The following is a 15,293-nucleotide window of genomic DNA, read 5'->3' on the forward strand; positions in this document are numbered from 1 at the left end:
CGAAAACACTTCAATTCAAGTGTTTGGAGTGACCCGGCTAGCATCTAAGGGTGTGTAAGGCTTGGATATGGAGTTTGCTCTTCAAGAGTAAACTCATAAAGGACATTACAGCCCAAAAGACCAACTCCCCATGAGTTTACAGCCATAAACTCATGGTGGGTTGTTCTTGGTTGCTAAATGGCCTTAAAACACTTGTGGGGTGATGCTAGGCTCAGTTTTAAGGCATTGAAAGGGGACTTGAACAACATTTGGACCATTTGAGGAGTTTACAGCAGTAAACTAGGAGTTTACGGTCTATGAAGATGTTCTTGGTGAGTTTACTACCTTAAACACATGATTTTACGGAAGTAAACTCATGTTTGTCCATGATTCATGTGATTTGGTGGTTGAAGGTTAAGCATGCTAAGTTCTAGACCCATTTCTAAGCCATACAAGGTGTTAAGGGCACTTTAACACCCATTGGAGGAGTTTAAGGTCTAAGAAGGAGTGTTTACGGTCCAAGAATGTTCTTGGTCCGTAAACTCAAGTTTGACCCATTTGTGTATGTTTTGGTGCATCTCTTGAAGGATTATAAGGTTCTATACTCTTATGGAAGCTTTTGGAGGTGTTTAAGGGGAAAACTAACACCTTAAAAGGTGTTTATGGTCTATGATGGAGGGTTTACAGTCCAAGAATGTTCTTGGGCCATAAACTCATGTTTACTCCCCAAATGGTAAGATTTTGGTGTTCTAAGACTAATCTTGCAAGTCCAAAGGTCTTAACTAAGCACTAGAAGTGATTTGGAGGGGTTTTGGGGATTCAAAACCCTTTTTAGAGGTTTTTACGGTTTGGGATGTGTTCCCAACCGTAAACACATGTTCATGGGTGTTTTGAGTGATTCAAACATGAATTTGCATACCAATCAAGTTAAACAACAAGTTAGGATAGATTGCTTACCAATTTGAGGCTTGAAAGGGGGTTTTTGGATCAAAATCGGATTTTTAGAGTGAGAGTAGTGAGAGAAAGTGTTCTAAGAGAGATAAAAAGCTTCAAAATGATGTCACTCAATCCCTTATATAGGGGTTGAGTTTATGGCCCGGTAGAAATCTACCCGATACTGACGTTAAACGGGGCTTTTGGTCGTACCCGATTAAGTTACCGTAACCCGACGTGGTCGAAACTATAAATTTTCCAAATAAATATTTGGGATGTTTTCACGCATTTCTAATGTGTTCCATCACTCATGATGTCAAAATAAGAAGTCCCAATTTTATTAATTTAAAACAAAGTTAACGAAAAATTGGAACGTAACGGCTTTATTAACGGAAACGGGTTACAGTGACGGAATAAATTATGGGTTGTCACATTATCCCCCCGTTAGAGAAAATTTTGTCCCAAAATCTAAAATTTATGATACAAATCATGGAATTTAAAAGAGATGCGGATACTTCTGTTTCATCGAGTCTTCGCTCTCCCAAGTGAACTCAGGTCCCCGCTTGGCATTCTAGCGAACCTTCACTATCGGGATGCGACTTTGTTTCATACGTTTGATCTCTCGATCCATGATTTCGATGGGTTCTTCCACAAAGTTCAAGTTCTCGTTGATCTCGATCTCGTCAAGGGGGATCACGAGAGTTTCATCGGATAGACACTTTTTAAGATTTGAGACGTGGAAGACAGGATGGATGTTACTAAGTTGTTGGGGTAATCGGAGTTTATAGGCTACAGGACCGATCGTGGAGAGGATCTCGAAGGGTCCAATGTACCTCGGGTTAAGTTTTCCGCGCTTTCCAAAGCGTATCATACCTTTCCAGGGCGAGACCTTTAACATGAAACGATCTCCAACCCGGAATTCCAGAGGTTTTTGTTGTTTATCGGCGTAACTCTTCTGTCGGTCTCGTGAGGCTTTCAATCGTTCTCGGATCTGGATGATCTTTTCGGTGGTTTCACGAATGATTTCAGGACAAGTGAGAGCACTGTCGGGGAATCGACTCTTGGCTAGCTACGTGTCCCCTACCTCGGCCTAGCACAGAGGGGATCTGCACTTGCGACCGTAGAGGACTTCGAACGGGGCAGCCATGATACTGGTGTGGTAGCTGTTGTTATACGAGAACTCGATCAAAGGCAAATATGTGTCCCACGACTTTCCGAAATCGATGACACATGCTCTAAGCATGTCTTCCAGGGTTTGGATAGTTCTCTCACTCTGTCCGTCTGTCTGAGGATGATAGGTCGTGCTCATGTCTAGTTTAGTTCCAAGAGCCTTCTGGAGAGACTGCCAAAATCTGGAGGTAAACCTGCTATCTCTATCAAAGATAATGGACACAGGTACACCATGCAGTCGGACTATCTCTTGATTGTAGATACGCGCGAGTCTTTCCATCTTGAACGACTCTTTAATCGGAATGAAGTGAGTAGATTTTGTCAGACGATCGACAATTATCCAAATGATATCGTACCCACTCGGACATTTGGGTAATTTGGTGGTGAAATCCATGGTAATCATCTCCCATTTCCACTCAGGTATCTCGGGCTACTGAAGTAGACCCGAGGGCTTCTGGTACTCGACTTTTAACTTGGTGCAAGTCAGAAACTTTCCCACGAAGGTTGCGATTTTGGCTTTCATGTTCAGCCACCAGTATTGTTTCTTAAGATCCAGGTACATCTTGTCCGAACCTGGGTGAACAGAGTATCTGGTCTTGTGAGCTTCGGTCATGACGACGTCTCTGAAACCTCCGAACTTTAGGGTCCAGATTCTATCCATGAAACAACAGACTCCGTCACCTCTGATCTCAAGTTTCTTCTCCATTCCTCTCAAGGCTTCGATCAATACGTTTTCTGTCTTTAGGGCTTCCAACTGAGCTTCTCGGATCTATGCGGATAAGTGGGAATGGATGGTCATCGTCAGTGTCTTTGTCTTGCGGCTGGAACTCTCCTTTCGGCTAAGGGCATTTGCTACCATATTGGCCTTACCAGGATGGTAGCGGATTTCGCACTCATAATCACTATGTAGCTCTACCCATCACCGGTGCCTCATGTTTAGGTCTTTCTGATTGAAGATGTGCTGCAGGCTTTTATGGAAGATTGTGCATTTGGTTCTGTAGAGATAATGTCTCCAAATCTTTAGTGCAAATACCACTGCCCCTAGCTCCAGGTCATGGGTCGTGTAGTTAGCTTCGTGCGCTTTCAACTGTCTCGTGGCATAAGCGATAACTTTTCCTCTCTGCATAAGCACACAGCCTAAACCCTGGTTGGATTCATCGCAATAAACAATGAAGTCCTCTGTCCCTTCAGGCAGGGACAGAATAGGCGCGCTGCACAGGGCTCGTTTCAATGTTTGGAATGCGGTTTCCTGCTTCTCACGCAAACAAAAGGGTACACCTTTCTATGTCAAAGTGGTTAGGGGTTTGGCGATTCTGGAAAAATTCTGGATGAACCTGCGATAGTAGCTAGCGAGACCCAAGAATTGACAGATTTCTATGGGTGTCTTCGGTGTTGACCAATTCTCTATCACTTTGATCTTGGAAGGGTCCACGTGTATACCCTCCTTGCTTACCACATGACCAAGGAAAGCTACTTTCCGAATCCAGAATTCACACTTAGAGAACTTCGCGTACAGTTTCTCCGTTCTAAGTGTTTCCAACACTAACCTCAAGTGTTGCTTGTGATCTTCTTCGCTTCAGGAATAGAAAAGTATGTCGTCAATGCATATGATGACGAACTTGTCTAAGAAGGGACGACACACCCGGTTCATTAGGTCCATAAACACAGCCGGTGCATTAGTTAGACCAAAGGGCATCACTACGAACTCGTAGTGACCATACCGAGTTCTGAATGCTGTCTTGGAAACATCATTCTCGTGAACTCGAAGCTGATGGTACCCTGATCTAAGACCTATCTTTAAGAAGTAATTGGCTCCCTGAAGTTGATCGAAGAGGTCATCTATACGAGGAATAGGATAACAGTTTTTGACGGTCAGCTTGTTCAGCTCGCGGTAGTCTATGCACATCCGAAAGGATCCATCTTTCTTCTTCACAAATAATACTGGAGCTCCCCAGGGTGAGGAACTCGGTCTGATGAACCCTTTGCTAAGTAGATCATTGATCTGGCTGGATAACTCCTGCATTTCTGCTGGAGCTAAGCGATATGGAGATTTGGCTACGGGGGTAGCTCCAAGAATTAGGTCGATGCGAAACTCAACTTGACGTTCGGGAGAAATTTCTGGGAGCTCTTCAGGAAAGACATCAGGAAAGTTTCAGACTTCGGGGATGCTCTCGTGGTCTTTAACTTCCTGTTTCTCGTTGATGACATGGTCTAGGCATGCTTGGCACTCCTTCCGCAGAAGCTTTTGAGTTTTGATGCAGGGTATGATACGAAGATTGGAGCTAAGCTTATCGCCATAGATCATGAGAGTCTGACTAGAGGGGAGATTGAGTCGGATGGCTTTTTCATAACAAAGGATATTAGCATGATTGGGACTCAACCAATGCATGCCAATAATAACATCAAAGCTCTTAATGGAGACTGGCATTAGGTTGATGGGGAAGGAATGATTGTTCAGGGTAAGGGTACAGTTTATGAATATGTCGCTAGCGCTTTCTTTCTCACCGTTAGCCATCTCGACGGTAAATGTTTCGGTTACTGGTTGGGGATTATGTTTAAGAAGACGTTTGAATGAATGGCTAACAAAACTACATTCAACACAAGAATCGAAAAGAATACTAGCATAAGAGTTGTCGAGGAGGAACATACCCGAGACAACGGTGGGATCGGCGACTGACTCTTCTCGTCCCATAGCTAGGACTCTCCCAGTGTTACCCGTTGTAGCTGCCTTGGGGCAGTTTCTCTTGAAATGCCCTACTTCCCCACATCCGTACCAGGCCTGACCGACACCCACTAGGGAAGATTGATTTGTTGAATGGATTGGTTTTCTGCAGTTTCGAGCAAGGTGGCCCTTCTTTCCACAGTTGTTGCAGAGTCTTTCATGATAGGGCCCGGGAGTACGATGATGATAGTTGCACTTGCTGCACCATGGAAGGGTACCAGTGTATCCGCTGGTAGGAGTCTGAGTGGTGGATCCAATGGTAGAAACAGTAGCAGGGGTAGTAGCAGCATGGACTGCCACAGTTTTCTGCTTCGTAGAAGATCCTTGTGAACCTTGCGCCTTCTGTTTGTTCCATAATTTCTTTTTACTACCACTACTACTTTTAACCAGCTCAGGAGTGGTGACCTCTTCATCGAGATTGTCTCTGTGATCAATCAGGGTTTGTGCTAGACATTTAGCGTTGTTGAAAGTGTCTGGCTTTGTAGCCAAAACATTCCTTTTGTTGGCTGGGTCATCCCCCAGATAAATCTTTCAATCTTTTTACTTTCCGGGATAACCATTCCTGGATAGAGAAGCACTAGCTCTTCGAATCTGGAGGTCTAAGCGGCGATGTCGGAACCCTTCATCTTTAGATTCCAAAGTTCATGCTCCAATTTCTGCATCTCGCCCCGCGGGCAGTACTCAGCAAGTAGAAGATCCTTCATGGCCTCCCAACCCACAGCATTTGCTACATGTAAAGTTAAGGATTTGACTCGGCCGTTCCACCAAGTTAGGGCTTTATCAGTGAAGGTACAGGCGGCGACTTCACCCTATCCGATTCAAAGTAGGCACAAATTTTTTCTCGAACCACCGAGTTAGGGAAATGACACCTCCAGTACCATCGAAAGATGTGGGTTTCACATTCATAAAGTCTTTATAGGAACACTCCTTCTGGTGTCCCTGGCTACCTTCTTGGTTTTGAGGTTGGGTACCACCTCCTGAACCACCGGAGCCACCAGAGTTCATTTGAGACATGGCGGCTGCCACTGCGGTAGTAACAACTGCCTGGAACATTGCAGGATCAAATTGAGGAGGAGGTGGTGGTGGCGGAGGGTTGTTGTTCTTTGTGTTGGGTCTCTTTCTTGGAGGCATCTTGATTTATATTAGCTAGGAAAGAGAGGATCATAAGTCCTCTGAATTGAATCAAGAGATATGGAACAACAAATATCTCTTTATGATAGATATAAAGTTCTAGTAAGCAATAAAACAAGAAAGAGTTATCAAAGCAGATAAATTATCACTAAGGAAGGAAGGAGTAGCATCACTCTGAATGAATTTCTACAAAGTACTCGATTCTGACTAAGATACTCCCATAGTATCTTATGTTTCGTTGTGACGATAACTCATTGTTTGGATCTTAGGTAAGTTTTAGGCATGCTGCACACCACAGTCACTCCCAAGCACATGTTGGCCGTGTCTCGAATGAATATAGTTGATCATGCTATATTGACCTTAGACACAACTACATAACTGCCTAGGTTTAACCGCAGTATACAACACCCAATTACATATGTTTTGTTCAACTCGTAGGTACGGATCCTGGCGGTTAGGTATACTTGTATACTTTTGAAAATACTTATATTTTAAAGTATACTTTTAGTTCAGAGCACTTTGGCCCCTTAATGTTTATAGTCTTATACCATGTAAGGTTTGGTATACTAGTTCACTATAAACAAGGGCTCTGAAACCAATTTGTCACACCCCCGAAATCGATGGTGGAAACGTTCCTGGGCGGAGGACATCATGTAAGTATCACAACCAATGTACATAGTGAGGAGTTTAAGGTCTAAGAAGGAGTGTTTACGGTCCAAGAATTTTCTTGGGCCGTAAACTCAAGTTTGACCCATTTGTATATGTTTTGGTGCATCTCTTGAAGGATTATAAGGTTCTATACTCTTATGGAAGCTTTTGGAGGTGTTTAAGGGGCAAACTAACACCTTAAAAGGTGTTTATGGTCAATGATGGAGGGTTTACAGTCCAAGCATTTTCTTGGGCTGTAAACTCATGTTTACTCCCCAAATGGTAAGATTTTGGTGTTCTAAGTCCAATCTTGCAAGTCCAAAGGTCTTAACTAAGCACTAGAATTGATTTGGAGGGGTTTTGGGGCTTCAAAACCCTCTTTAGAGGTGTTTACGGTTTTGGGAGGTGTTCCTAACCGTAAACACATGTTCATGGGTGTTTTGAGTGATTCAAACATGAATTTGCATACCAATCAAGTTAAACAACAAGTTAGGATAGATTGCTTACCAATTTGAGGCTTGAAAGGGGGTTTTTGGATCAAAATCAGATTTTTAGAGAGAGAGTAGTGAGAGAAAGTGTTTTAAGAGAGATAAAAAGCTTCAAAATGATGTCACTCAATCCCTTATATAGGGGTTGAGTTTATGGCCCGGTGGAAATCTACCCGATACTGACGTTAAACGGGGCTTTTGGTCATACCCGATTAAGTTACCGTAACCCGACGTGGTCGAAACTATAAATTTTCCAAATAAATATTTGGGATGTTTTCACGCATTTCTAATGTTTTTCGTCACTCATGATGTCAAAATAAGAAGTCCCAATTTTATTAATTTAAAACAAAGTTAACGAAAATTTGGAACGTAACGGCTTTATTAACGGAAACGGGCTACAGTGATGGAATAAATTATGGGTTGTCACAGTGGCTCTTGATGTGCCATTCAGGTTGTGAGGTATGCTATGATGCTTAAGGTAGTCCAAGGACACTCATAAGTTGAAGATGCTCAAGGAGGATACCCCAAATGTCATGATGTGCCACCATGATGGAGGATGCTTCATCATGATGTTCCCTGGTGATCTTGATGCACCTCGTGAGCATCATGATGTGTCATGGTGGCTTGTGATGCTCCATCATCTGTGTTGTTGATGTTCATTCAATTTCTCTCAAATATGAAGGTTCTAGAAACAGCTACATGACAGACTGTAAACCATATGTATCACTAATTTACATAATTAGTCCTCGTTAACTAATTAGTCTCTTTTGATTACTAAATTAATTCCAGATTAATTCTTGATCAATACTAATTAAATAATATGATTTCTCAATTAATATATTATACTTATAATACATTAATAAATCATAACTAACCTCTTTCTCAAATATCCATCCTATCAGATTGTTCAGATGAATGCAACCCAAAAGGACCATGCTACTCTCGGGTCAAGTACATACCAATTATAGTTATGGACTTAGACCTAATCCAATAGTTTGGGCATTAGTGTTCATGATGCACCACCTGTGTATCATGATGCTCCATTATGGTCAAGGTGGTCTATCATGTGCAAGTTGATACTCATGGGTTGTATGACATGGAAGAATTTTCCAAAAGATGTTACATGGCGAATTGTGTTTGGTTGAAACCTTTTATGGGCATATAGGCTAATAGGTTTGGCTCATTGAGTTTTAGCTTTGATTCCTCAATTATAAATAGGGATGCATGCTAAGTCATTTTGTATCTTGAATTCTAGAGTGTTAGGTGAATCTCTATGAAAATTGTACTTGTAGCCTCTATTTGAGAGCTCTGAAATAAATAATACTCCCCTTGTGCCCGTGGACGTAGGTCACCTTGACCGAACCATGTAAATATTATGTCTTGTGTGCTGATAGTTTTGCTAGTTGTCCACTTTACTTCCTAACAAATGGTATCAATGATGCGGTTTGTCTTCCTGTGATTGAAAATGTCAACTCACAAGTTTGATTTGGAGAGATTCAGTGGTTCAAATGACGTCACATTAGTGGAGGTGAATATGAAGGCTCTTCCTGTTCAACAACGATGTGCAGCATCACTTGAAGGAGAGGCAACACTACCTAAGTACATGGTGGCTGAATAGAAGGTGGATATTTTGATGAAGTCACATAGAGACATTATTTTGAGCTTAACAGATGAAGTACTGAGGGAGATCGTGGATCAAACAACTGCTTCTGGGCTCTAGGATAAACTTTATGATAAGTACCAAAACAACTTACTGATGAACAGGTTGTATCAGAAGCAAAGGTTGTACACTCTCAGAATGTCTGAAAGTATCCAAGTGAAAGATCATCTAGATAACTTCAATTGCATCATCTTGGATATACAAGGGGTTGATGTGAACATTGAATATGAAGATTAGTCGCTCATTCTCTTATGTTCTCTTCTGAACTCATATGTGAATTTCGTTGATACCATGCTCTATGGTAGGACAAAGATCACTATGAATGATGTGAAGGACTCTCTGATATCCAAGGAAATGAAAAGAAAAAGTTTAAACTGGAGATAAGGTGTCCAGTTCCGATTTATTAGTAGAGAGAGGAGTGACAAAAGAGAGGAAAGGGGAAATAGAGGGAGATAACATTCAAAATCGAATTCTAAAGGTTCATCGAGCGCAATATGTTATAACTTTAAGCCGAATGGACACTTCAATTGAAATCCTCCATAGCTAAAGAATGGGAAGTTCAAGAGTGTATCAAGCAGCAATAGCATTGTTGTTGTGTTTCATGATAGTTCTAATGAAGGGGACAATGGTGATGTATTGACTGTTAGTACATCAAGTTCTACTGATGTTTGGTTCTTGGATTCTGAAGCATCCTATCACATGATGTATAAGCGTGACTGGTTCGACTCCTTCAAAGAGTGGGATGGAACAGTCAAGATGGGTGATGATTGGGTGAGAAGTATCAAAGGTAGTGGCATGGTGCAGATCAAGATGCATGATGACATGGTCAGGAAGTTATATTGCTGGCACATTCCAGAAATTCGGAAGAATTTAATTTCTCTTGGCACATTGGATAAGAATGGGGTGAGGTATGATGGTGAAGGTAACGGGATCAAAGCGACCAAAGGTTCTATGGTTATAATGAAAGGGATGATGAATCATGGAGAGATCTATATCATAGAAGATAGTACGGTTATGGGAACGGTGGATATCTCCCAATCCTTGAATGAAGATGATGACAAGACGGAGTTGTAGCATCGTAGGTTGGGGCACATGAGTCAAAAGAGCATGTCAGTTCTAAGTAAACAAGGACTGCTTGGTGGAGAGGCTACCAGAAAGATAAAGTTTTGTGAAGCTTGCATCAAGGGAAGGCATTGCAAAGTGAAGTTCGGTACTGGTCAACAAAAACAAGGAAATCCTAGAGTATGTTCACTCAAATATATGGGGTCCTGCACCACTAAAGTCTCAAGGAGGATCCTCATACTTTGTGATGTTCATTGATGATTATTCAAGAAAGGTTTGGTTGTACTTTATGAATACCAAAGATGAGTTGTTTGGGAAGTTCAAAGAAGTGGAAGACCATGGTTGAGAAAATGATTAGAATATAGGTCAAAACATTGAGGAGTTACAGAGGGTTGGAATTTTTCAATGCTCCAAGTGATAATTTCTGCAAGGCAGAAGGTATAGTGAGGTACCGTACTGTACGACACACACCACAAATAAATGGAGTGGCATAATGGATGAACCAAACACTCATGAAGCTGCAAGCTACATACAAATATTTGCTAACTTATCCAAGCAGTTATGGGTGGAAGCAGTTAACACTGCTTGCTATTTGGTGAATAGATCAGCATCAACTTCAATAGACTTGAAGATTCCCCAAGAGGTATGGTCCAGTAAACCCTCTAACTATTCTAGTTTGTATATTCGGATGACCCGCATATGTTCATGTGAATGATGGTAAACTTGAGCTAAGGGCAATGAAGTGCATATTTCTAGGATATGCAACATGATTAAAAGGGTATCGCCTGTAGTTTACAGGAGAAGGAAAAACTCCTAAATTTATCATGATCAAAGATGTAATCTTTGATGAATCTGGCATGGTTAACCAGGGATGAGGTGATACAAGTCAAGCATGGAACAAAGATCAGGGTGCTAGCCAGAAGGTGGAGTTTGCAACTAAAACTCCAGATAGAGTTGTGATAAGTGACAAAGAGCAAGCAGGCAGTGAACAACCTGGACAATACAAAACCCAAGACCAACCCATAGGATCTTCGTCCAGTGGTTTATGCTGGGAAGGATGATGGGTCTGCATCTATAACAAAGAGAAGATCAAAGAGGGTCATTCGGTAACGTAATAGATATGTGGGATGTGTGAATTTTTGTGAACTTGACTCCATTGATTTTGTTTTAGCAAGTAGAGAGGACATTGACAATGAGGAGTCTCAATCGTATAAAGAGGTTGTCGCGAGTAAATAAGCAAATGACTATGTTATGGCCATGAATGAAGAAATTCAATCTTTAGACAAGAATGAAACATGGGATCTTGTTCCATTACCAAAGGGAGCAAAGTCAGTGGGATGCAAATGGATAATTAAGAAGAAGGAATGGATACCAGGAGTTGAACCAGTTAGGTTCAAGGAAAGGTTGGTAGTGAAAGGGCTTTCTCAGAAATAAGGAATTGATTATCACGAGGTGCTCTCACCGGTCGTGAAGCATAAGACAATTCAGTTTGTTTTGGCCATGGTGAGTGCATTTTATCTGGAGCTTGAACAGCTTAGTGATAAAACCCCATCTCTTCATGGGAACTTAAAAGAGAAGATTTTTATGTCCCATCTAGAAATGTTCCTTGATTCTAAGAAGGATTATGTATTTTTGTAGAAGAAATCTTTGATGGTTTGAAGTGGTCTCCAAGACAATGGTACAAGAGATTTGATTCATCCATGATCTCACATGGCTAAACTCGAAACCAATTTGACAATTGTGTCTACTCTAATGAATTGTCACCAGATTCCTACATATATCTATTGCTATATGTTGATGATATGCTCATCGTAGCCAAGGCCATGGTTGGAATAAATGACTTGAAGGCAGCCCTAATGAATGAGTTTGAGATGAAAGATTTGGGAGCAACAAAGAAGATACTGGGGATGGAGATTAAAAGGGATAGAAGAGCAGGGCAGTTATGTATTTCTTAACAAAAGTACATTGAGAAAGTTCGATAGTCTTTCAACTGTGATCAATCCAAACTAGTTAGAACTCCATTGGCATATCACTTTAAACTTGGTCCGAACTCTATACCCACTACTAATAAATAAAGGAAGTACATGATCAGGGCTCCATACTCAAGTGTTGTTGGAAGTATTATGTGTGAAATAGTCTATACCAGACCTGATTTGGCTCATTCATTAGTGTGGTAAGCAGGTTTATGAGTAATCCAGGGAAGGATCGTTGGGAAGCTGTCAGGTGAATCATGCGATACTTAAAGAGAACGACGGATTTTTGCTTGGTGTATGGTGCCAATACTTTAACTGACTTAGTTGTATATGTTGACTCTTATTATGGTGGTGATTTATTAAAGCGCAAGTCACAGACGTGCTACATATTCACTTTCTTCAGATGTGACATCAGTTGGAAGTCATTGTTACAAGATGTTGTTGCGTTATCTATAACTAAATTCGAGTACATGTCCATGATACAAGGAATAAAGGAGGATATATGGTTGCACATACATATGAGGAACAACACATACATATGAGCAGCAACAATATCAAAATAAAATAAAAAGATGAGAGGAAATACATACCCGTCACCATGTCAGGATCTGCTCATGCCTCTTCTGTAGAAAGTTGAAAAGCCCTGCTCTACGCCGTAGGCGCCTCAGCCCGACCCTAACGCCCATCTGTAATCCTTAAGGTGGCAGGAGAAGGTGTTGCCACCTTCCCTGCTGCTGCTAAACTCGGGCACTAGGACTACTTATGTCCCATCTGATTGCACTAGAAACAAATCAGGTCTGATGCTGGTGTGGTGGTGGTGGCTATACAATCTCAGCTCAAATAACCCGCTCGGCCGCACTTGTAGCAGCCCGAACCCCTTGCCTTGCACGCCCCCTCGTACATCCTGCCGCATTTGCTGCAACGACCGTGGCTCTGCTGGCTCCGAGATCTATGATCTAGTACTTTGGGCTTCTTGCCCAAACCTCCTAACTGAACCCCCTCTTGCTTCTTCTTCCTCTCCATCTCTAAATCCAGCTCCCTCTCTCGAGCCCTCACAATCATATGTTACAGCGTCTTGCAGCTGGATCCACTCACAAACTGGTGGATCTCACTCCACAGCATCTCATGATATCACACCTTCCTTATCTCCTCGTCCGCCGCATACTGCGGAACAATGAGGGACCTCTCCCTAAACTTGGCGGTAATCTCCACCACAGTCTCTGTTGTCTGCTGGAGGTCCTAGAACTCCCTAGCAAGTTGTTGCACCTCAATAACAGGTGCGAACTCGGCTCTGAAACTGGTCGTAAAATCACTCCAGGTCATAGCATCCAACATAGTGTTATCTCCAATGGCTATCTCAGCCTCCTCCCACCGCTCACGTACCCGACACTTCATAAGACAAGACGCGAGCCTAACCTTGTCCCCCTCGGGACATCTGCTGGTGCGGAATGCGTTAGTGGGATCTGCCATCCATCGGGTCCTAGCAATGGGGTCTCGGACCCCCCCTCATAATCAATAGCTCCACATGCTCTGAACTCTCTGAATGTGAGCGTGCGCGACTCCATCATGGTCTCCACCTTAGTGCGAAACACAACCAACTTCTCATCCATAGCTCCATGATACCCTCCTTGATCGAACCGAAGATCACAGGAGTATGCTCAAGTATGCTACGCGTGATCTCTGAGGAGATAAACTTCGTAGTCTGCTCATCCAAGCACTCATATCCAGAGCCTGAACCTGATCTCTCCCCGGCACCTGAACTGCCGACTGTTGGTCTCGGGCGTAAAACCACCATTCTGAAAACACATAATGACAAACGTCAGAATTCTACTATAACTCAAGGGATCACATATATCAGAAGTTTCCTGGTCTTATATCAGCCTTCATTGATTTGAGTACGGATCCTCTGCTTCGAGTAGTATAGGCCCATACTACCTTCCACATCTATTCGTACTTCCTCAAGTATTGCCTCGACTCCACCAAGTCCCTTCTACTACTACTGCTGATCTCATGCTAATCTCATCCTAGGCTGGCCTTAGGGAAATCACTAACCCACTCTCCGCCATCAGCTGCATAAGAAGTCCCTGCTTTCTTCCCCTAACTAGCTTGTGAATACTATTACATATTACTCAGACTAGGTTATTCTTCGAATGAGAGATCCTACCCTACAACGGTTGGAATCAAACAAGAGCTGAGAAATAGTGCTAGACCTAACCTTCTGAAATTATTTAGTCCTTGCAATATGTAATTTAACATATTTGTTTACTAGTTAATGAAATACAACTAGAACTCCTAAAAGCACAAAGCAAGCAGCATTCGGGCATTGAGTATACATAATCAATCATATGCTACTCTGGCTATCATACTGTCTAATCTATACTAGCATGCAGATGTCATAAAGTTGAATACATATAACAAGCACATAAGGCATTCTTCCTATATCCTTAGTCCTAATCTAACATGCTGCTCTAATAAAGTTGATAATCATACCATGAGCTTTTATGGGTAATTTGGGAGTACTTACTTGAGCTCGGCTGATTGCATGCACCACACTCTTTTCTCTTTTCAAAGTTCTTTCCTATTTCAAAATCTTTTTGAAAAAATGATTTTCTTTTGAAAATTTCATACTACTTCCTTAGTTTGAGGGATTCAAGTTCAGATACACCTGAGAGTGTTCTTGAATCCCTCAAACCAAGGCTCTGATACCAACTTGAAACATCCCAAAATACTAGCCAAAAATTTTGTTTTCAAATCATTTAACAAACATAAATATCACCATCATAGTATAAAATCATAAAACATGTATCTCAAAGTCTCATAAAAATTTTCATCATATCACAATCTCATATAACATATCAAAGTAAACTCCTAGGCTGAAGAAGGTGTTGTGTGTCATGCGATCATCCCAAGCCTTCCCTTTGCTACCAGAAGTACCTGAAACCAAATTGAAACTATAACCACGAAGCTTAGTGAGCTCTCTCAAACTACCACATACAATACAAAGCACATATCACAAATAACATAACTCTAGGACTACTCCCAACTGCATCGGGACGAATCCCGACATCGGCTTGCTCGGCATCGGACTCCTGTCCAGCATCGGGCTCACCCCAGAATCCGACCATATTGGGCATCGGGCTCCCCCCCCCCCCGACATCTGGCTTGCGCGCGGCACATACACATCATATATCACAAACATATAAGCTAGCATACATCAGGCTTACCCAGGAACATATATTTCATGGCATAATAACTAACATACATCGGGCTTACCCCGCAACACATAACACATAACATAATCACACATACTGCCTCGGGCTTGCCTCAGCATCGGACAGGAGTCCGGAACACATAACATATAAACATGCATAAATCACAAAGACATCAAGCATACATAACTACTTCTCGGGATTGCCTCGACATCAGACCAGAGTTCGGAAACATATAAGTTGCATCAGGCTTACCCCGACATACTACAACTACATAAACAGGTCGGTATTATGGCCATAGACCTGTTCCTACTGGAA

This window comes from Lactuca saligna, chromosome 2 (assembly GCF_052625555.1).
Source record: "Lactuca saligna cultivar CGN05327 chromosome 2, ASM5262555v1, whole genome shotgun sequence".
NCBI lineage: Eukaryota > Viridiplantae > Streptophyta > Magnoliopsida > Asterales > Asteraceae > Lactuca > Lactuca saligna.